The sequence below is a fragment of the Maniola hyperantus genome, chromosome 22, assembly GCF_902806685.2.
Source record: "Maniola hyperantus chromosome 22, iAphHyp1.2, whole genome shotgun sequence".
Classification (NCBI taxonomy): Eukaryota; Metazoa; Arthropoda; class Insecta; order Lepidoptera; family Nymphalidae; genus Maniola; species Maniola hyperantus.
The window spans coordinates 4,140,880-4,162,911 of NC_048557.2; the positions used below are offsets into that span (position 1 = coordinate 4,140,880).

Genomic DNA, 22,032 nt, shown 5'->3' on the forward strand with positions numbered 1-22,032 from the left:
TATACAAAACTAAATTTAGTGATATGATATGAATATGAAACTTAAAAATACGCGTGTGTGTGTGTATGAGTGTGTGTGTGTACATATGTGTATCAGTGTGTATTGTGTGTGAGTGTGTGTATGTGTAATTATTCTCAGTGTCTAACACTGCCGCACGTCACCCGCGCTATCCCGCACCGGGTTAGCGTGGGGGCAGTGCGGGCGTGCGGGGCGTCCCACCCCGATTGGCATCTCGACCTGTCGTGTACTAAATTTTATGTTTAGAAAATCGTGATCTTGTACAATTTAAGTTGAAAAGTTAATTATTGCTATAAGAACATCAAAGTTTTATTAAAATGGATGAACTTGAAAGTACTTAAATATATTACGTGCAAACGATTACCTGGCACGTGCTTCTTAGTAACTGACTGAGTACACTTGCAAAGGAACGTAGCTAGAGCGAATTACTTTAAACTTGCAGGGAAATAACTGCGATCCAAGATTGGTTCGAGTATCAAAGGCTCGCGAACTCGTTAGGTTCCTAACTTCAACAGTTATGAAATTTAAAGCTAGAGTCGCACTACAGATAAGCAAAACTGTTTTTTTTATTCATTAATAATTTAATACCTTGACAGATCTCACCAAGTTGGAGGTGATGATGCAATCTAAGATGGAAGCGGGCTAATTTGGAAGGAGTATGACAGGTTTCAGTTTAAATCGCATCGCTAAGCTATCTTTATCGTAAATCACTTCGAAAAGCTGACTGACTAACTGACTGGTTTATCAATGCACAGCTCAAACTACTGCACGGATCGGGCTGAAATTTGGCATGCAGGTAGCTATTATGACGTACACATTCGCTAAGAAAGGATTTTTGAAAATTCTCTCCCTAAAGGGGTTAAACAGGGGTTTGAAATTTGTAAAGTCCACGCGGATGAAGTTGCGGGCATTAGCTAGTAAATACAATAAATTTTTAATAGTTAGTACCACTATTTTATTAAAAAAATTACAAAAAAATTAAATACCGACTTCAATACCAAGCCACAAACACTAAAAACACCGACCCCAAAAAATATTATCATGGAACTATATTAACTCTTGTTACATAATAAATTCGGTAATAAATTAAATTATTTTTTAATTTTTAGTGTTTGTGGCTAGGTATTGAAGTCGGTATTTATTTATTTTTAATTTTTTATTTCACAATTTCTAGTGGCCCCATGGTATTAAAATATGCTATGCCTGGTTAAAAGTCTACTGTTTACTAAGCTATTACACTGATCGCGAGCAATTTACTCTTATCCGTTGCGGAGTTCCATTATCTACCTTGGAAGATGTTCGTCAGATCTTCACCAAATTTAAATGCGACCAACTTTGAAGTATACCCTTTCAAACAAAAAAAGAATTTTCAAAATCGGTCCAGGCGTCTTCGAGTAATCGGGGAACATACATAAAACATACAAAAAAAAAAGATTCCGACGAATTGAGAAGCTCCTCCTTTTTTTGAAGTCGGTAAAAAACAAATACTGCTAACATTCAAGTTTCTAACAACAGTGTCTTATCTTGTTTTTTGTGTAATTTTCTCGAAAACGCTAGATTCTACTTTGTATTTAGAAACTGATTAAAGCAGGGCTGCGAAACCTTTTACGTGCGTGGTTTGAATTTTTAAACTTGGTTGAAGATTCGAAATGAAATTAACTCGGGAAACTTTTTTTGACACAACACATTCTACCCTAGAGTAAACAGGAAAATGTTGTTTCAAATGGCTGTGGATCTAGCCTCAGTTGTAGATATTTATATATTAAGTAGATATTTTTGTAACTTGGAAGGAAAATTGATTTTGGGATGGGAAAAGCACTCTATGAGAAAGACAGACAAGACTGCGTGGAGTCAGGGTGCTCAGATTTCGTTCTGACCTATTTTGACTCTTATGCATTACTAGATGACAGACATACAAACATAATCGCACCTGTATACGAATATATTTTATGCCTGAAGACATTTTTTACCCCGAACTTGATACATTTCCTATTGCTGTTTGAGAATTGTATAGAACGCCTTGGCTAAGTATGAAATAAAAAATATTTTATACATTTCTTGAATGTTTTTGGTGTACTATAGAGTGCCTAGGTATTCAATGCGATATGAGATTATACAGTTAGTCGGTGACATATACATTTATAATTACACTAGCTGATCCCCGCGGCTTCGCCCGCGTAGATTTAGGTTTTTAAAGATCCCGTATAGCCTATGTCACTAAGGAATAATGTAGCTTTCTACTGGTGAAAGAATTTTTAAAATCGGTTCAGTAGTTCTAAAGATTACCCCCTACAAACAAACTTAACGACATTACCTCTTTATATAATACGTACGCAAAATAAGTAACTTTTCTGGTTGATTTTTTACACCTTGTGTCCGAAAAACCCAAATATCTTACGGAACCCTATTTTTTTCCAAAATAAAATATAGCCTATGTTACTCGTGGATAATGTAGCTTTCGAATGGTGAAAGAATTTTTAAAATCGGTCCAATAGTTTTTGAGCCTATTCAGTACAATCAAACAAACAAACAAACAAACAAACAAACAAACAAACAAACAAACAAACAAAGTTTTCCTCTTTATAATATTAGTGTAGACAACGGGCCGTGCAGCAGAAATCGTAATATTTTAATTTCGCCATAACTTCAAAACCAAACGTCCAATTTTAATCATTCAAAGACCAAATATTATCTCCATAAACTGTTCTTAGTGATGAAATCATTTATTTTGATAAGGATTAATAGCATGAGTAAAATAAACGCGTTTAAATGTAGTCCAAAAAAAATTCAAGATTTTTAAATAAAAAAATGGTTGCCGTGCCTCACTCGACATAGATGGGTATAGTGTGTCACGGACTTTTTTGTAGATATTTATAAGATCTACAATTAATTAGAACATTTTATGGTTCTATCTTTTATAGTTTAGGCAGCGTACGCAAAATAAGTAACTTTTCTGGTTGATTTTTTACACCTTGTGTCCGAAAAACCTAAATATCTTACGGAACCCTATTTTTTTCCAAAATAAAATATAGCCTATGTTACTCGTGGATAATGTAGCTTTCGAATGGTGAAAGAATTTTTAAAATCGGTCCAGTAGTTTTTGAGCCTATTCAGTACAATCAAACAAACAAACAAACAAACAAACAAACAAACAAACAAACAAACAAACAAACAAAGTTTTCCTCTTTATAATATTAGTGTAGACAACGGGCCGTGCAGCAGAAATCGTAATATTTTAATTTCGCCATAACTTCAAAACCAAACGTCCAATTTTAATCATTCAAAGACCAAATATTATCTCCATAAACTGTTCTTAGTGATGAAATCATTTATTTTGATAAGGATTAATAGCATGAGTAAAATAAACGCGTTTAAATGTAGTCCAAAAAAAATTCAAGATTTTTAAATAAAAAAATGGTTGCCGTGCCTCACTCGACATAGATGGGTATAGTGTGTCGCGGACTTTTTTGTAGATATTTATAAGATCTACAATTAATTAGAACATTTTATGGTTCTATCTTTTATAGTTTAGGCAGCGTACGCAAAATAAGTAACTTTTCTGGTTGATTTTTTACACCTTGTGTCCGAAAAACCTAAATATCTTACGGAACCCTATTTTTTTCCAAAATAAAATATAGCCTATGTTACTCGTGGATAATGTAGCTTTCGAATGGTGAAAGAATTTTTAAAATCGGTCCAGTAGTTTTTGAGCCTATTCAGTACAATCAAACAAACAAACAAACAAACAAACAAACAAACAAACAAACAAACAAACAAACAAAGTTTTCCTCTTTATAATATTAGTGTAGACAACGGGCCGTGCAGCAGAAATCGTAATATTTTAATTTCGCCATAACTTCAAAACCAAACGTCCAATTTTAATCATTCAAAGACCAAATATTATCTCCATAAACTGTTCTTAGTGATGAAATCATTTATTTTGATAAGGATTAATAGCATGAGTAAAATAAACGCGTTTAAATGTAGTCCAAAAAAAATTCAAGATTTTTAAATAAAAAAATGGTTGCTGTGCCTCACTCGACATAGATGGGTATAGTGTGTCGCGGACTTTTTTGTAGATATTTATAAGATCTACAATTAATTAGAACATTTTATGGTTCTATCTTTTATAGTTTAGGCAGCGTACGCAAAATAAGTAACTTTTCTGGTTGATTTTTTACACCTTGTGTCCGAAAAACCCAAATATCTTACGGAACCCTATTTTTTTCCAAAATAAAATATAGCCTATGTTACTCGTGGATAATGTAGCTTTCGAATGGTGAAAGAATTTTTAAAATCGGTCCAGTAGTTTTTGAGCCTATTCAGTACAATCAAACAAACAAACAAACAAACAAACAAACAAACAAACAAACAAACAAACAAAGTTTTCCTCTTTATAATATTAGTGTAGAAAAGGGAATTCTTTATTTTTTCCCCTTTAATTAAAATAACTAATCAGGTAATTTTAAATACGTGCCAACATTTCGTCACCTCTGAACTAAGCTAGGGCCCAAAGTTTCTCGTTACTTAGGGAACCCGATACATAGCAGTTTGGAAACTTTTGTTAACAAGGGAATAACCTGAACAGTTTTTTTGCAGAAAAAAGCTACACCTTTGATGTCTGATATGAAATGAAAGTAAACAAGATTGCTCCATTTTTATGAACTTGACACAGTTTATGAAATAAGAAACGTTTTTGATCATTAACAATAGGTTTTGTACGCGTATAGGCGGGTAGGCGAAAAATATACATATTTTTTCGTAACCGACGCTATTATTGTTCTGTGCTGTTTTCGTGGGATGGTACAGACCTTAGCACAATGGGGTGACAGTCAGGTAACCTCCCAGTGTGCCTGGGTGCTGCTGGTCTCTTTTGGATGCGTCCGAGGGGAACTCTTTGATTTTTCCGGGATGTAAGCTAACTCTTTACCAAATTTTATCAACATCTGACATAATATTTTCGCACTTATAATATTACTAGATGATGCCCGCGACTTCGTCCGCGTGGATTTAGATTTTTAATAATCCCGTGGGAACTGTTTTATTTTCCGGGATAAAAAGTAGCCTATGTCCTTCCCCGGGATGCAAGCTATCTCTGTACCAAATTTCGTTAAAATCGGTTGAACGGATGGCCCGTGAAAAGCTAGCAGACAGACAGACAGACAGACGGACAGACAGACAGACAGACACACTTTCGCATTTATAATATTACTATGGATTAGTATGGATATGGATACATATTCTTCCGGCGTGGATTTCCTGAAATTTTTGTGTTACAAGTAGCACGCAGCGGACTTTTCCAGATTTTTCAGTCTGTTTTGGAAACTCCGATTTTCAAAGAAATCATCTGACGTTTCGGCTCATCACGTAACGTGTACCTATAACGCAGATTTCTGTTAAAAAAAACCTCCAATACTAAAATTCCTCCAATACTTATTTATTTTCTAAACAAAAAAAAAGCAAATTACTTTAATTAACTTCTATAAATAAAACAATCTACTCCGTCTGTTCCAATTAGGCCGACACCCACGCAATATTGTCTTTGTATATTTTCTCTCACCTATAGGTATTTATAGCGGTGTTCGCGTATCTATAAATAGGGCAAGGAAGCGACCTTGGTTAGAAGTAGGTCACCCGACGCTTCCGAGGTTGCTATTGAACTTGGCAGTTGATACGTGGGTTACTTCCGAGAACTCTATGAAATTTAATAAAGCAAGTCTTAATAGTTCATACTAGCATACGCTCTCCCACGCTATTCGTTTGTAAGTACCTTTTACCTGAATATCGATTTAAGTAATCAGGTACAAACAGTGAACGACAAAGCATAGAAGGCACGTTTCTAATAATTGCCATTCGAAAATAGCGCCGACAAACTCACGTCTGTTCTACTCGTATGTAAGTACCTTTTACCTGAATATCGGATCAAGGAATCAGGTACAAACAGCGAACGACAAAGCATAGAAGGCACGTTTCTAATAATTGCCATTCAAAAATAGAATCGACAAACTCACGTCTGTTAACTTCATCATGATTGGTTTGTACTGTGTATGCGATACAGGAAGTTGTGGTGATTGGTTGACTCATAGTGACAGTTATAAGCTAGAATAAAATTCATATGAGGTGCATGCGGTAGGTACTATAATATTGTATACACCGCCCACCAAGATAAAGATTTATTTTTTATTCAGATACAAGTTACCCCTTGACTGCAATCTCACCTGGTGGTAGTGATGATGCAGTCTAAGATGGAAGCGGGCTAACCTGGAAGGGGTATGGCAGTTAGGTAAATTAAACCCACGCCCCTTTAGTTTCTACACGGCATCGTACCGACAGACAAAGAAATTAATTTCTATGTTATTATTAAATTAATCAGCGATATCGCTGACCGGACGGACCGGTTCATTGTCAAGGGTCAGTGCTTTGGCTTTGACCTTATCGCGGTTACAACTTATCGAATTGACCCTTCACGCGATGTTGAGTTACGCAGGCCATAATGATTAACATTTTATCGAAAAACATCTGAACTTTCATTATATTATGAACTTGTGATTACAGCGGGCGATGGACAGAGCTACTTTCGGAGTTTCTCTACGTGATCAAATCAGAAATGAGAAGATCCACACAAAAACCAAAGTAACTTATCCAAAGCTCAACGGACTGCGAAGCTGACGTGGCAATGGGTAAATAGACCTCCCTGGCGCAGTGGTAAGCACTGTGGTCTTATTAGTGGGAAATCCCGGTGCCGATTTGGAATTTCATAATTTCTGGTCTGGTCTGGTGGGAGGCTTCGGCCGTGGCTAGTTACCACCCTACCGGCAAAACCGTGCCGCCAAGTGATTTAGCGTTCCGGTACGATGTCGTGTAGACACCAAAGAAGCATGGATTTAATAAGAACTGCCACACCCCTTCCAGGTTAGCCCGCTTCTATCTGACTGCATGGTGAGATTGCAGTCAAGGGCTAACTTGTATCTGAATAAAATAAAAGGTACGTATTAGTTCGTAGCATATCGTAGACACGCTACGAAACTATATAAATATTACGATTATGTAATATTTATATTACGATTATGTATTGATTGTTATGTAATGCAAGGGTACTCGTAATGAATATTTAAAAATAGCAACCACTAAGTTTTTTTGCTGGATATTCTCGTTAAGAAAGGCATTCCGAACCAGTGGTAAATGTATTTGACGATTCAAAAGTACTTGTAAAAGTTTATTTAAATACAAAACATTTCTATTCTATTTAATATATTCTATTCTAATCGCTAAATCGCTTGCTAATTTTACGTGTTAACCTTGTTTCTAAAGTTTACCATTTGAAAAATGACACATAAAATTCAATAAAATAATAATCGATGACCTTTACCTTGGGGACGGCAATCGGTCTGAATGAAGTTTATTATATGAGGTCGGCCATAGGAAGTAACCATACCTTACATTTTAGTCGGAAAATATTTAAGGTACTTATCTCAAAATAAAGTTCATGTAATATTTGATAATAAAACCAGGGCATGTTTGTGTGGTTTCTCTACGTGATCGAATCAGAAATGAGGAGATCCGTAGGAAAACTAGAGTTACCGACATAGCCCAACGGGTAATATACAGCCAAGGCGTACCCCTTTGATATTCGGCCGATAGACAATCAGGGCCTGTAGGGCTAGGTCTGTTCTAGGGATTTCCACACGCCACGGTCTTGCACCGAATTCAGTTGCGGCGCCCTGTGACTCGTTTGATAATATCTGTTCAGTGTTCACGCCTGTCCTTGTCTGTCGTCATTCCAGCATCTTAGGACTCCAGCGTCTATCAGTTTTTCTACGAGGATATCCTCTTGTTATTTTTAATGTCCGTTAATTTGAAGTTCTAATCTGGAAGCCTTAGTCGAGAAGAACCTTAACCTTATTCCCTTAGCCACAACTCGTTTATTTGTACATTAAAAATGCAAACAAACTGTGATTATTATGATATGTAATATGCATTACCGATAATGTCCCATATTGCAAATTTTTTTTAATATTACAAAAAAACTTAAAGCTAGCCTTATCTAATTACTATACAAATCATGCCTGCGTGGAAGGGTGCCAAGAATACTGGCTGCATTTCCGCGCTTGGAGGCTTCGGCGCCGTGGCTAGTTACCACCCTACCGGCAAAGCCGTGCCGCCAAGCGATTTATCGTTCCGGTACGATGCCGTGTAGAAACCAAAGGGGCATGGGCTTAATAAAAGCTGCGATACCCCTTCCAGGTTAGCCCGCTTCTATCTTAGACTGCATCATCACTTACCACCAGATTGCAGTCAAGGGCTAACTTTCATCTGAATTTAAAAAATAACTTTTTGATCTTTCGTCATGAAATTCAAATTAAATTTTTAATTTCCTATCTTTCTCGAAGAACCTTTGATCAGAATAGAGCAAAGAGGATTAAAAACACATTATAAGATCTTGATCTTAGAAATCAACTTCCGGATTATATTAAAGCGTTGAGTTGTTTAGAGAAGGTAGAGGCCATAGCACTAGAGACAGCGGATTTTTTTCTAGCTAGCTAGGTTTAAATAAACTTTTTATAGGTACCCCCCCTCCCTAATCGTGAACTAGTACTGATAGGCTAAAATCGCTTGACGGCACGTTGTCATCGTCAACGGATAGAAGTCCACAAATGTATATAGGTCTTTTGCATGGACTTCCACATGCCACCGCCTGCATTTAGCGTCTCTCTTCGCATCGTTTGATAATCCGTCTACCTAGTGGAGGCTCTTCCAACGCAACGCTGTGAGGTCGCTATTTCAATACATTGGGACCCCAAAGTCTTTCAAAATCAATTTTCGAAGCTTAGGTATGACCATTGTGGCCGTGTTTTGGCTAAGGCTATAACAACTATGTTGTAGAAAAATGGCGATACTTCACGAATTTCCTAGGGATATCACGCAATCCCGTAAGCAGCTGAATTCCTTCAAGCAAATTAGATATCGCCAGTACATAAACAAAGGTCAGCCACGTCATCTAAAGCTATAGGGCATTTGTCAGAAAGAGATCCAGGCGTAGAAGAATTTAAAAGTCATAATACAAAATCGCTTTTTTATGTGACATGACCACCGTCGAAACCTTGAACGGGCGCGTGACCTCATTACCAAGACCTGAAGGGCCGATTCAGTGAACAATTACCAGAAATGAAAACAGAGCCGATGGCTGAGGGTACCTTTAATGTACCCAGTACCTGACTAATTAACCTGGCGCGAATATCGTTAAATCTTACTATAACGGCTGACGTGACTTAATTTTACTATCCTATACTTTAATACGTGACTTAATTTTACCATCCTATACTAAAAAAAGGAAAGCTCACGATGGTTAAGACGAGTGAATGTCTAACTTTTTTGAGCTATCACACGTGTATATTATGTGAGTATCAAAAAAAGCAATTAAAATTTATAACGGCGAAGAAAAACATCGTGGGAAAACCTGCATGCCTGAGAGTTCTCTATAATGTTCTCAAAGGTGTGTGAAGTCTGTCAATATGGCCAAACCCGCATTATCCGTAAGTTATCTGTGTACAGGATGACAAGCTTTTAATATTTGTAGCAAAAGAGGAATAAAAGTACTTATACAAATAAATTTGACCTTACGCCAAACATTTGAAATAGAGGAAACCTTGATCAAAGTTTCAGGGACGAGGTAGAAACCGATGGTATTGATTGTAGCGAAACATGATGTTTACCGTAAAAAGCGACGGATCCCCGCAGGAAATTTCCGTAGGATCATAAGACGAGATGTACAATAGGGAGCGAGTCCCTTTATCCTGAAAATTGAGCCTTTGTTCCGCAAACAGTATGTCCGCTATAAAGTACAATTTTACTCGTTTTATTTTTTCGGCTCTGAATTCTTTTTTGTTAAAAGCTTTTTGCATGTTGTATAAGATGTAAAGCTTTTCGCGTTAAATCTTTGAGCTGGCGTAACTTTGAAAATACATATTTTTGTCACCGCACGTGGGTTTTTTTACAATGTTTTCCTTCACCGTTAGCAAGTGATATTAAATTGTTCAAAACGCACATAATTCCAAAAAGTCCAAAAGATTTGTGTGCCCGGGATCGAACACCTGACCCCTAAATAGAAGGCTGACGTCTTCACCACTATCACCACTCTTGTAAAGTAGCTAATGCTAAACAATGAATTATGATTTTTTTCAAGTTACCACATTCATCCAACATGTTCTACAACAAATCTAAATACATAACAGGAATAGGTGACTGACTGACTGATAAGAAAAGATTTTTGAAAATTCAAACCCTGAGGGGGTAAAATAGAGGTTTAAAATTTGTGTGGTCCGCGCAGATGAAGTTACGAGCATAAGCTAGCAAAATATGAAATGAAAAGTAGGAAACGAACATTGTTTTAGGCGTTCCCAAACGTTAGAACTGTTTTCAATCAAAACTAAAAACGCGATGAATATTCTAGAAATCTAATGGAGCAAATATCCGCCGGAGCTTGGAACAATAACTCGTGGAACGTCCGTTAGTTTAAGGGTTAAACTTTATACTATAGAACTTTCACTAAGTATAATACATACCACCATTTCATATGAGAAAGTTTTTATCGGTGCTCTAATTCTCTTTTGTCTCTGCCATTTTTGCTTTCAATGTTAGGAGTTAGGAGTTTTTTTAGGGTACCGTACGTCTGAATGAAAAAACAGATCCCTCACTCGTGTGTCTGTTTGTCTGTCCGTCTGTCACAGCTGTTGGTGTCGGAGGACTGTGACTTCGCCAATTTGCTCCGAGTTTACTTGACCGATTACCCGGCTGAGTTTGTTGTGGGCTCTTCTCAGACCTGGGCGGATTTGTAACCCTCGTAGCTTTAGTTTTAAGTACGTATTAATTATCACCACTATATCATCTCATAAATTAACAATTTTTACCAAGTAAGCGTAACATTTTACCAATTCTGAATAAATCGATTGAGTTTGATTAAATTGAAACTGACGGTCACTTTTGGAGAGGATAATCGTAGTATGTGACCCAAACCTACAAATTATTTTAATATGCAACCTTGATCCCTCCGTTGCTACGAGAATAATAATAGGTAATTATTTGAGTAGGTAGGTCATTAAAATTTGATAGTCATAGAGATTGATCATTACCCAAATTATAAATGCAAAAACGTGTTTGGTTTGTTGGTTTGTCCTTCAATCACGCCGGAACGGAACAACGGATCGGCGTAATTTTTTGCATGCCTGGAGATTGACACAGGCTATATTTTAACCCAGAAAATCAAACAGTTTCCACGGGATTTCGAAAATCGAAATCCCTTCGTATGAAGTCGTCCGCATAAGCTAATGTTCTCATAATATGTAAGAATGTCGTCATATTATTTCAGGTTAGAGGGTCACATTTCGACTGAGGTCACATGAAAATCTGCGGTAAACAATACATTTACCCTCGATCTGACGCTGAAAGACGAACTTTCAGTAATCAATCAATCGGGAAAAGGGTAAGGAAGGTGAAATGTTTACTGTAAAATTCTTAGGATTATGGCACATTGATGTAAAGCTGTACCGACGCGGTACGGACTCTTGATGCCCGCGATTTCATCCACGTGGATTTAGATTTTTAAAAATTCCGTGGCAACTCTTTCACTTTCTGAGATAAAAAGTAGCTTAGTTTAAAATTAGAAAGTAGTTATATTAATTAAAAATCCACGTCTTTATATCTTCATGCCTGAGAGTTCTCCTCAATGCTTTCAAAGTGTGTGAACTGTGAAGTCTGCCAATCCGTAGACAATCCTTTCTCATTCTGAGAGGGGACCCGAGCTAAGTAATGGATCAGAGGTTAATCATGATGAGGATGATGAAGAAGAACTTTGTATACAGCAAAGAAGGTAGAACAGGTATAGTGTGAATCCACGCTCTACTGACAATATGTCGCAGATAATTTGCTTTACAAGGTTTTTCAGGTTTAAAGGTATGCTAAACGAAATAAAACTATTTATTTACCAACAATAGTTAGTTGCGTTCATTTACAATATGCGGCTGCGGTTTTCTAGTAGGTAAGTATAAGAATATTTGCAGCAGAATAAATAACATTTAGAGCAAAAAGACGCTTCGCTACGTTTCTACGTCAATATGCTTCGACCTTTCAGCTGGCAGGGTGCGATGGCGCGGGGACATGATTGACGTTTTAGAACGTAATAAAGGAAATTGAAATGTATCGTCGGATCGGGGAACAGGCAAGTAGGTACAATACCGGATTTTGTACTTGTACTAGTAGCCACGTAAAGATTATATCCTAAACTAGCTTGTGCTCGCGACTTCGTCCGCGTGGACTACAAAATTTCAAACCCCTATTTAACCCTTTTAGGAGTTGAATTTTTAAAAATCCTTTCTTAGCGGATGCCTACGTCTCTGCATCTACATGCCAAATTTCAGCCCGATCCGTCCAGTAGTTTGAGCTGTGCGTTGATAGATCAGTCAGTCAGTCAGTCAGTCAGTCAGTCAGTCAGTCAGTCACCTTCTCCTTTTATATATATAGATTATTCACTTGTAGAGGTAAAACTCAGTATGCTAAATACCATTTTAGAAGAAAAAGATACTTCGCTCCTACACTATCACCCATATTCACGATCATCACTATGAGGTTTCACAGTGCGCTCGAACGCACAGTGTGGATCATTGAGAATTGACGTGACACTGCTTTACTCAGTGATTGGTGGAAACTGCACTGTGCGTTCGAGCACACTATGAGACCTCATAGTAATTATTGACCTCATACTACGAGTGTGAATCACAGTTCACTATGACTATGACGTCAATATGGGTGCGATGGCGAGGGGACATGATGGACGTTTTAGAACGTAATTAAGGAAATTGAAATGTATCGTCGGAACGGGGAGCAGGTAGGTACAATACCGGATTCTGTTGGCAGTTCCATTTATGCAACGTTCGTGATGCGTTAGAATTTAGATGATACAACACTCTTTCTAGACAAAGAGATTTTGAGCTGGACGTTGGAATTATGTTAGTCAGTCAGTTTCTTCTTTTTAGGGTTCTGTACCTCAAAAGGAAAAAAGGAACTGTGAACACTGTCTGTTTGTCTGTCTATCGTGTCTGTCAAGAAATCTACAGGGTACTTCTCGTTGTCCTAGTATCATGAAATTTGGCAGATAGGTACGTCGGATAGCAGACATAAGGGGAGAAATCTGAAAACCGCGAAATTGTGGCTACGTCACAAAAAAATATGTGTTCATGAACAAATAATTAGTATTTTCAACTTTTAAAGTAAGATTACTATACCAAGTGGGGTATCACATGAAAAATCTTACAATCTAAAACAGATTGTTATTTATTTTTATGCATAATAGTTTTTGATTTATCGTGCAAAATACGACTGTAGGACGGAACCCTCATTGCGCGAATCTGACACCCACTTGGCCAGTTTTTTCATCTAGCTTAGATAAGATATAACCAACTAGGAAGAAATGATGATTTTTTGATTGTTTTGATATACCTACCTACTTAAAAACGCGGAGAGTGACATAGGCTTCTTTTTATCTCGCAAAATCAAAGAGTTCCCACGGGATTTTAATGGGCCGTTGAACAGGTGCGCCGCCATAGGTATGTTTCTCAGGTTGCATGATCAACTAAGCCCGGCCTGCTCCAAACCGGTCAAGTCCGAGTCGGACTCGCACACGAAGGGTTCCGTACCATTGTACAAGATAACACTATGTACATTTATTTAATCTTTTTTTTGGCCATTTTGATTTTTTTCATTATTTGTTGTTGGAACGGCAATCGAAATACACAATCTTTGAAAATTTCAACTCTCTATCTATTACGGTTCATGAGACAGATGGATAGGTGGACAGACAGATGGACGGACAGCAGCAGGCAACAGCTTAGTAATAGGCTCCCGTCGGCTCCCTTCTGCCCCAGTGGGGCAGACGTGTTCTGGAGTGGAGACCGCGTACCTCCAGCCCGCTGGACCGATGACCTGAAGAAGGTGGTGGGGAACGGATGCATGAGGAAGGCGGAGGACCGTGTTTGGTGGCGCGCTCTTGAAAAGGCCTAAGTCCAGCAGTGGACGCAAACAGGCTTATGGATTGGATTGGATTGGCACCCTTCGGGTACGGAACCCTAAAAACGATATTGTAAGCTACATAAAACCTCAGACACTGTAATTCACAGGGCGCTCACGTACCCTCGTTATTTGACGGGGAAAGACGATCCACATAATGAGATATCAAATCTAAAACCTAAGGGACTTGGGGGTGAAAAGGTCTAGATTTTAAATTGAGGTTGTCAACATGTGATACCTTCGAGCAGTAAAAAAAGTCCGAAGCCTAACCAGAGTGAACTGTGGCCCAAGAGCGATCACGCACTCATCCGATCTGAATCCGTGAAAATACGGATATAAAAAATACCTACGTCAAATGTCATAAGCTACAAAAAGTTCTATGACAACTTCGGAATGTATTTTGACGGAGTCGCATCGGATGAGTGTGCTAGATTAGCCTCAGAAGTATAGAGACAATAGAGTCAGGAATCAACCTACTGAGAGTCTAAACCTTAGTTCGTTATCAATAAGCTAGGGCGTGGTTGTAGGTAGGAGACAAAATAAAAGATTGTATAAGGAAATAAACTGTTTTATTCAGGGAAAAACTCCCTCCAAATCAAAGTTTATCTTTACCATTACTTATTGCTTTATCATTAAATAATTTATTATTTCCTTTAAGAAAAATCTACCGCCAGTTCGTAAAAAGCATATTATCTACCGAGAGAAAGAACTGGCAAGAAAAAACTCGGTGGTGTCTATTTTGAAATACCAATTACACATTTGAACAATACATAAATCAACATACATAGTACAACAATAGAAATATAAAATCAACAATATTCGTACCTGTAGGTATGTCACAGCTTCTTCTTAAAAATAGGAAAATTAATGATTTCTACCGTCAAAGCAGAGCCATTTATAGGCTGGGATTAACTCCCACCCTCTGTATAAAAATATAGTGATACCATGTAAAGATTAAATTCAATAGAGTCAATAGAGTTTAAACTCTACTAAATTTATATACTTTAAATACCACATTATACTCTATTTAAATCTACAATTACTTTATTTCTAAAATATAATAAAATCTTTATTATGTTTTGCCATGTAAGTACCATAGATTTGCCATTTATAATCTGTTAATTGTTCTGTCACGTCTGTAGTATTTTTTCTATCATTTTGACGTGCCTCTGTTTACAAATAAAATGTCTATGGTTTAGAATTAATTCTTAAGCAAAATCTAAAGAGTTTAGTAGCAATTTCAAGAAATAAATAGCAACTCTAACCATATATCTTATACGGCCAAACTGACAATTGCTTCGTTCTCGAAGCAACAAAATAAAAACAAACAATTCGTAAAGTAAATAAAGTTGTTAAACAACATCAAAACATTTTTTATCAAACAACATGTCTGTGGCCACCATAAAATAAAAAAAAACATGTTAAACACAAAATCACCACATAGTTTACTCTAAAAAATACAAGATATATTTTTCTCGCCACAGCACATACATATTATGTTTCCAAACAAGATATCCTTTAACCCCATTGGTTTTAAACCAACATCAAAAATATTTTTAACACCACTGGTATTAAAGCGATATTATAAAAATACTTTTTAGCACCGTTGGTTCCAACGTTTTAAAGTATCATCTACAAAATATCCTTCAACACCATTGGTTTTAAGGCAACATCGTAAACATCATAAAATTGTCCCTTAACACCATTGGTTTTGATCCATATACCTACCACTATACAATTTTTCCTTTGATCGAACACTTGATCAAAGTTTTAAATAAATTCCAATAAATAGAGATGAATATTAAACAAATAAAAGTTGCAACTGAACAAAATTTAAATTATCAGAATTTAAAATAATATTTGTTTCATAAAAAGAAACCATCAAAATGAAAAACTTACAAAAATATTAATATTTCAACATTTTTAAATAAATACCAAAACATTTTTCCAAAATAAAATATAAAAATCCAAAAAGGTAGTAAATAAAAACCTATAAAGGTAGGTATCAAAAATTAAAATGACAAAAAATATCACACAAAAATAATTTACATTAAAAAGCCCGTCAAAGAAGTTATCAATATGAAAAATAGTTAAACACTTCAAACATCAAAAACGTCAAAAAATAAAAAGTATTATTCAAAACAAAAACCTACGGAATTAAAAAATATCAAACACAAGTGGGTAGTCAATAATCTCTAAATTCCAATATTCTAAATTTAAGTTTCAGGTTTAACCATAGTCCACCACGCTGGCCAAGTGTGGATTGGCAGCTCGATTACATCACATTACATAACGGTGGGTATATATAAAAAAACAATGACATCAAACAATCAGTAGCTACTAGACTTAGCGGCATAGCAACAGGATAAGACATCAGCAGCCTAACCTATCCTTATATAAAAACTACAAGAATAAACTCCAACAAAATTTCTTAATTATTGTAGGTAGGTATCACAAATCTTTCATCTCTACGTTTCGCGAGTGAGAACTCCGATGCAAAGTCAATAGCAAATTTACAAAAATGGCCACGCTAATCGCGTTTCTGATCAATGAATCATCAATATTTAACGAATGATGCAATATGTATTTCTGTATTGTTCTTAATTTGAAACAAAATTACAACAAAAAAAAATTTTTTTTTCTTTTTTTTTTTTGGTTCTTTTTTTTTCTTCTTTTCTCTCTGTCATTATGTAACACATAAATAAATTATATACATCCATTCGGCCAACCTGAAAAGTACTTCGTTCTCGAAGTACTTACATAGGAAATGCCTCAAGAACATAACTAAAAAAAAAAGTAAGATGACTCATCACTCGTAAAACAATATTCAATGATTCAATGTCAACATCACTATCATATAAATTACGAATATACGGCTAGACGTCAGACGTAAATTAAAATAGAACACAAATTAATCATCAGTAAATATTTACTGACAAACTTGCTTTAGTTTTTCACCGCTCGGTCAGTCTGACATTTAACCACATTTTATCGTATGATCATTTAATAAAAATTTCATACCAACTAACTACCTGCAAATTTTTAACATTAATTTACGTAATATCGATTTGTGTTACTAGCTGGGACATCATGCGATTAAACACCTTCAAACATTAATCTGAGTCATTGAAACAGAACATCTATACTGAACACAAAATTACCCGCAAAAATTTTATTTATTTAGTACCCACATCTTTATTTCTATAATACAATTAGTTTTAAAACAAATAAAATGACGACAGGTACTATGAAACTGTGTTACTACATTACACAGAGTATTAATAGGTCCATGATTACGCAATAAAACTTTCTAAGGCCTACCTGCCTGAAAAATTGTCTTGCAAAAAAGTTTTAATTCACTTTCACTTTTTTTTTTCATACCATATTTTCATATTAAGATTTCCAGATTTAGGGTATCCAATGTCCATTGTGGTACCTCTCGTGGACGTCAGTCATCACAACGCCTGTTGGAACATCTTTGATGGCTTTTCACAAAGCCATCCGAATTCGCCGGTATTTCTGAAACTTGTACAAACTGCATTAGAAAAGGCACAATTCAGCCATATCGTATCCCACTTCTGATGCTAGATTAGCCTCAGAAGTATAGAGACAATAGAGTCAGGAATCAACCTACTGAGAGTCTAAACCTTAGTTCGTTATCAATAAGCTAGGGCGTGGTTGTAGGTAGGAGACAAAATAAAAGATTGTATAAGGAAATAAACTGTTTTATTCAGGGAAAAACTCCCTCCAAATCAAAGTTTATCTTTACCATTACTTATTGCTTTATCATTAAATAATTTATTACTTCCTTTAAGAAAAATCTACCGCCAGTTCGTAAAAAGCATATTATCTACCGAGAGAAAGAACTGGCAAGAAAAAACTCGGTGGTGTCTATTTTGAAATACCAATTACACATTTGAACAATACATAAATCAACATATACAACAATAGAAATATAAAATCAACAATATTCGTACCTGTAGGTATGTCACAGCTTCTTCTTAAAAATAGGAAAATTAATGATTTCTACCGTCAAAGCAGAGCCATTTATAGGCTGGGATTAACTCCCACCCTCTGTATAAAAATATAGTGATACCATGTAAAGATTAAATTCAATAGAGTCAATAGAGTTTAAACTCTACTAAATTTATATACTTTAAATACCACATTATACTCTATTTAAATCTACAATTACTTTATTTCTAAAATATAATAAAATCTTTATTATGTTTTGCCATGTAAGTACCATAGATTTGCCATTTATAATCTGTTAATTGTTCTGTCACGTCTGTAGTATTTTTTCTATCATTTTGACGTGCCTCTGTTTACAAATAAAATGTCTATGGTTTAGAATTAATTCTTAAGCAAAATCTAAAGAGTTTAGTAGCAATTTCAAGAAATAAATAGCAACTCTAACCATATATCTTATAAGTGCGAACCGGCCGTAAGAGTGAAGCCACACGATGCGAGCGTTAGCGGTGCGCCGCGGCGCCTGAGTGCAGCACCACTCAGGCGCCATCTATATATATATAAAAAGGAAAATGTGACTGACTGACTGATCTATCAACGCACAGCTCAAACTACTGGACAGCTCGGGCTAAAATTTTGCATGCAGATAGCTATTATGACGTAGGCATCCGCTTAGGAAGGATTTTTGAAAATTCTGTCCCTAAGGGGGTGAAATAGGGGGTTGAAATTTGTGTAGTCAACGCGGACGAAGTCGCGAGCATAAGCTAGTCCTACATAGATATTGCTGTACCATGCCATACGATGCGTTACGACGTCGTGCCACGCCGCATCGCAACTGACTTGGGCCCAGAGAGACGAGGCGGGGAGGGGTGGTGCGGTGCAACACCATACTTTTTGCTGAAGCGGCAACGCAGTGCGCGCGTGGCACCCAATACTCAAAGCCACAGCGGCGGTGCGGCGCCGCAACGCACCGGAAACGCATCGTGTGGCCTTATTATTAAAGTTAACACAATAGAGTATATTACAGTAGCCGCCAAGAAATATTGTACGACCTTTAGAATGAGATTTCGGCTTTGTAGAGCATTGTCTCTGTCACTCATACCTATGTGATGTTTGGTCGGTCTCAACGACAGAGACAACGCTCTACGAAACCGCTATCTCTTTCTAAAGGTGAGGATGTAGGTACAATATTTCTTGCCGGCTACTGTGTATATTTCGTGTCGAAAGCCCTAAGCATACTGTATAGCTCTGCTGTAGGTATTTAAACGTGGCGAAGCGCTAATAAGATGTTACATAATTCTTATCTATTTTTTTCAAACTGACCCACCTGGGAAACGAACCAGCAACCTTTTTGCTTATAAAACCATAGTCTATCACTACACAGAGGTCGACAAAGCTCCGTCGATTCCTTCAATTTAAAGTCCAATCAACGCGGATCGTTCGAACAATAATTCAAAAATAGAATTCTATAAATTCGAATTACGAATCTGTTCCACAAATCACGTGAGCACGTGACCATCACGTAATTCACGCTAATATGAAATTGACATTGACTGATAATGTCATTTGCTCCATCGGGCAAATGAGGGAAACATGGGAAAACTTATAAAAACCAACATATCTTAACACTCAGTTAAACTAAAATGAACTCTAAATCAAGCGAAGAAAGCTTATAAGGAATGCATTTAATAAATAAATATTGTGTCCACGTGGTTTCGCAAAGTTATTTACACCAGTTGATAATTCATTTTGTACCGTATTTCTATTGTGATAAGAGTCAAGATGAGTTCAATGTGTATTGGTAAATATGTCGAGCTATTTCAGATGTCAAGTGAGTTGTGATAGCGTAGGTGGGAAAAGAAAGGCAGTACAGATTAGCTTGCGAAACAACAGATGTTTTGACAATAATTAGGGCTTCCCGGCTTGACGGTCAAGCGGCTTGATGGCAGGCAAGAACAGAAGTAACAGAAAAAAGTAAAAGCTCTGCGTTCACTCTACTCTGTTAAAACCAATTTGGCCCGCGTCCGTGTGGTTTGTCTAACTCGGCTGTTATTTCACGCATTTTTATTTAACGAGGTAGGTAATGAGGAGGTTTCCAGGCAACGTTCGAGAAAATTTTCATAGATGGCGCTGAATATAATATAAAGACCACCACCACTACCACTAAAGACGAAAAATAATACCGATATCTATATCATATATGCTTTAAATCTTTAAATTTAAATCGGATGCGAAATTAATTAGTTAGTTCTATTATAGTTCACAGATTTTGTGAAGAAGAAACGTAAGGAAAATTGCAGTGCACGCTAGCTCTTACTCTTCATCTATGTCATTGATTGACACGACCTAAACATTAAAGCATAGATCATAAAGATAATAGGTATTATTTTTCCTCTTTCGTGGCGACCTATGCGAAATATTCAAGAGATATCTATGAAAATTTTATTGAAGCTGTCCCTGAAACTTCCTCATTAAACAACATCACAGCATAAACTTATCTGTTCTATGACTATCACGGTTCTACAACCACAATCAAAAAGTCAAAAGCTCTGTGTTCATATTACTCTGTATAAAAACCAATTTTCCCGCCCGTGTGGTTTATCTAACTCGGTAGTATTCTCACGTGGTAAAATTTAATGGCAATTAAATTATTGTGTTACGCACCAATTAGTGGAGCCAATTAAGCGGAATAATGTTGAACCCGGGTTGACATTGCCTGATAGCAAATATTATTATACCATTGACTTATATATTACTTCGTAAGGACAGGGCCATTGAACAAGCAAAATGGCACCGATTCATTGGTCCTAAAATGTTTATTTAGCACCAATGCAACCTCAGTGACGCGGACGTCTGGATTTCAAACGGGTCGTTCATTAGTATCTAAGAGGTGGCGCTGATTTATTTGGTTCCAAAACCGAGAACAATTTTGTTCGCTTGGGCATATCTTGTTATTTATATTGATGTATTATACATATAAAGTATGTATCTAGGTATCATAATATTTGCTTTCATCAATGTCAGCTATTATCTTTGTTTGTTTATTTATAGAAGACCTGAGTTAGAGGACGCCATTGTTTTGCTTATCACAATACTATTATATACTAATAACCTCATCTGGTGACAGAAGAGCTGGCTCATATTTTGCGCAACGGATCAGCCTGGCTGGCCAGCGCGGAAATGCAGCCAGTACTTATTGTTGGCACGCGGGTATGACTCGTATAATAATTCGATTACGTCCGCGTGGATTTAGGTTTTTTAAAAACTTGTGGACAAAAAGTATGTCCTTCAAACAGACAGACAGACAGATAGATAGATAGCCACACTTTCACATTTAGACGACGTGGTGTTATTAGTGGGAGGTCTCGGATTCGATTCCCGGCAGGGGTTTGGAATTTCTGGTTCGGTCTGGTAGGAGGCTTCGGCCGTGGCTAGTTACCACCCTACCGGCAAAACCGTACCGCAAGCGATTTAGCGTTTCGGTACGATGCTGTGTAGAAACAAAAGGAGTACCTAATGGTTTAATAAAAACTGCCATACTCCTTCCAGGTTAGCCCGCTTCCATCTTAGACTGCATCATCACTTACCGGTAGGTGAGATTGCAGTCAAGGGCTAACTTGTATCGGAATAAAAAAAAATGGAGTATGGAATTATGCATTTCAAACATTGAAAGTTTTTGTACGCGACAGGTCGAGATAGCAATCGGGGTGGGGACGCTCAGCACAGCCGCAAGACCCCCGCGCTTATCCGGTGACAGCGGGATAGAGACGTGCGGGTGTGCGGGGCGTCCCCTCGCCTCATACCCCAATTGCCATCTCAATCTGTCGCGAACTATAGGTATTATATTAGTAAGTATTTTCAAATTAGACAAAAATGTATAAATTTCAAATAACTAGGCAAAAAATTGGCAGCGGTGGGATTCGAACCCACGCCTCCGAAGAGACTGGTGCCTTAAACCAGCGCCTTAGACCGCTCGGCCACGCTACC

At 36.9% G+C, this 22,032-nt stretch overlaps 1 non-coding gene across 1 annotated transcript; it reads right to left on the bottom strand.

The window, feature by feature from the left end:
• Nucleotides 1-21,950: 21,950 nt before the first annotated feature.
• On the bottom strand, nucleotides 21,951-22,032 carry TRNAL-AAG (transfer RNA leucine (anticodon AAG)). The gene has a single exon. It is a non-coding gene; the product is annotated as a tRNA-Leu (tRNA).